Below are 3,238 nucleotides of genomic sequence, written 5' to 3'. Positions count from 1 at the left end.
TTATAGAAGTGGGTCACTACATTGTCTAAAGTCCCTCACTTTCTTTGAATCATTTTGGAGGTGGTAGATGAAAGCATCCCCCACAATTTGGGCAGGGCAGTACTGAGGGGGTTCTTTTAAAGTACAGGCTGTACTGAATCTAAGAAGAGCTGTGGCTTTTATATTTCAGAACTAAAGAGATTTAAAGAGTAGCCAAGCAAACCTTTTCTAGATGGTTCGAGCAAATATATATGAAGAACAGCTTATACACAAAGGAAGAAAATTCCACCCAGAAGTAATGTGCAGTAATTTTACTCTTATTATACAGGGTGGTGTATGACAAAGTATAGTCACTTCTGACCTTCTTAATGTCATAGTAATTTTATGCTAACAGCAATGTTCTCCATTCCCACCTCCTTCTTGGGGAAAAGATATACCGAATAATTTTGTAGGTAAATGGGGAACAAAGTCCAAACTTACATATGTCATTAGAGACAGAAAATGTTCTCAGAATGTCCAAGTAATGCAGCAGGAAACCTAGGGGGCCGAAGCCTCCAGGTCCCTTAATTCTCTATGATGACTAAGAGCCGAGACAGGAGTACTGCGCTGAGCGGAGGGGCCCTTAACCACCCAGCAGACAGAATCTTTCCCTGCTATTATTACATTAGCATTACAAGCTGCCTCCTCCCGGGTTATAGTCTCAGTGCGCTTTCTGTTTGCTTGCTTTCTCATTGTTGTTGTTTGTTCACTTGTCCATTTTGCAATTCTTATTTATACATTTCCACAGTGTTCTCTTCTAAATTTAAACCAGGAAGGATTCTAATAACTGAAAGGAAAGACAAAAGAGTGCATTTTTACAATCTCACCCGTCACCGTGGCATCATCCCCCATACCCCTTGCCGAGTTGGAGTGCATATTTTCTCTCTATTCATTATGTCAGCCTGAAGCCTGGCTGGCAATGAATTTGTCAAAATGTACGATAAGAATGCAAGAACAGCAGCAGGGATTCTGAGGGCCTGAGGTAGATAATGGGTTCGTGTGGGTGGATTCATATGTGCTTATCAGAAGAGAGGAAGGCAACAGGGCCTCCTGGGCATCTGTGAGGGCATAGGTAGGGAGCTAGGTATTCCAACTGGGGCCAGGGGCTTTGTAAAGGAACTTTGTAACTAAGTTCTGGAAGGGCTAGAGGAGTTAAAGAGAGAAAAGCAGGAAAACCAGAGGAGCAAGAAGGAAGAGGAGATGAAGAAATAACTAGCACCCCTGGACTGGAGCTCATGGCCGTCCCTGCTGCTGGAGGTGCTGGGCCCCCAGCAGCTGTTGCCACTGAGGAGCTCAGGAGTCTGCAGTCACCCCAGGCCAACCCGGCCATTGCTGTCAGTGTCTGAAACTGGAAGCTTCTCTTTTCCTGGGGCCTGCTCTTCTCCTGCCAGTGCCTTCCATTAACAGGACACAAACAGGAAGCCAGACAAAATGCAGTCTGGGAAATGTAGTTTCAGCCCCTCAACCTCAGCTGTTCAGAGCAGAGTATGGAAGGATAGGTGAGTGGCTGTACTTACACTTGCAATAAACTGAAAAATTACCACCAACTTGAATGCAGAAGTATCAGCATGCTAAGGGTTCTGAGGAAAACTAGCATAAACATTACTTTTAAATTCTGTTGACATGTTTAGCTAAGGGCATTTAATCTATAGTCTATTATAGATTAAACAAGAGGCCTGGTACAAGAAATTTGTGCAAGGGGATGGGGGAGGGATGTCCCTCAGCCTGGCCTGCACCCTCTCGCAATCCGGGACCTGGACTGGAGCATTACTCCTAACTGCTCGCCTGCCTGATTGCGCCAACCACTCTGCCTACTTAACTGATCACCCCTAACTGCCTCCGCCTGCCTGCGTGATCGTCCCTAACTGCTCGCCTACCTGCCTCATCACCCCTAACCTCAAATTAAACAGAAAAATCCTTAACACTTAGAAAGCTAAAATGCCTAAAAGCCAAGAATTTTGTTTCAACACGCTGCTGCAATTTACATTAACAATGAAAATGCTGCTGAAAATTTTGTATTCAAATTGGTGATGATTTTGCAGTTTATGAAAAATACAAGGGAAGAGTCCTTTCTTTAAGCTTGTGTCGCTGAAGGACCCACATTCAGGTTCTCCAGGACAGTGGAATAAGACTTTCTACAGGGGCTATTAAAATCTTACCATTTGGGATGTAGAAATCTGCTTCCAATACTTAAATGACAAAGTTTTCTTGATATTTAAACTGTCAGGCTAAAATTTCTAGTAGGTCATTCAAATAAACAAATATATCCTGGAACACAGAATTACCCTACTTTAGTTTTTCTTTCTGAAAGCAAAGTACTATTGAAAGTTGTAAAACTGCTTAAGTGAGTTCATCATTAACAATGTCTATTAAATTCTACTTTGCTTTTCTCAGAAGAAATACATTAGACCAAGTTTGTTTGTTGTTGTTGTTGTTGTTTTCTAAAGGCCCAAAGTGTCCAGGTTTAATTTAAGATCATCTGGAGGTGTTGTCCCTAAGTTTCTTCTTTTGTGAGGCATCAATTTGATCCTTGTTAATGAAACACCTCGATAATTGTAGTTGGATTGTGGTGATTTCTTGTGACTCCCAGTATCTGTCTTAATGGCCATCAGGCTATGAATGATGAGAAATGTAATACCAGAAATAATCACGAGACGTCTGCAGATTCTACTTGAATATCCTTTCTGCATTACTTTTTGCAACCAGGTCCTGTTATGATCAATTTGAGTAGTGGAGATCATGATGAGTGTCACCTGCAAAGACTGGTATTAAATGCTGCTCCTTCAGAACTGAAACCAGCAAACACCCTTCAAGATGAAACACCCAGACCAAGTTTTTAAAAGCCAAGACATACCACCTATGAACACTATTGATACATATGAGGAAGGGGATAACTTTATGACCTGTTGGAATTGATTTAGTTTCTCCATGTTGTTAGAAAGCATTTCATTAGTACATGTTTTCATCCATTAAAAGAGTTTCCTTTTGCAAAATCTACCTGAAGTGATTAGAAAATACTAAGCACACAATTTAATTTCAGAAAACTATGCCATAAAATTATAACATTAAAATTCTCAATATAATATTAAAATACTAAAAATTATAATACTAAATAAAACCTCATGTTGATAATTGATTAGTCATGGCTGAACAATGTTTATAGCTCAAGTTCTGATTAGCCGATATCTATTAACAGTATACACAAAAACATATATAACTA

The sequence above is a fragment of the Myotis davidii genome, unplaced genomic scaffold (assembly GCF_000327345.1).
Source record: "Myotis davidii unplaced genomic scaffold, ASM32734v1 scaffold348, whole genome shotgun sequence".
NCBI lineage: Eukaryota > Metazoa > Chordata > Mammalia > Chiroptera > Vespertilionidae > Myotis > Myotis davidii.
The sequence above is the reverse complement of the archived record's forward strand: the minus strand, read 5'-3'. Positions refer to the sequence as shown.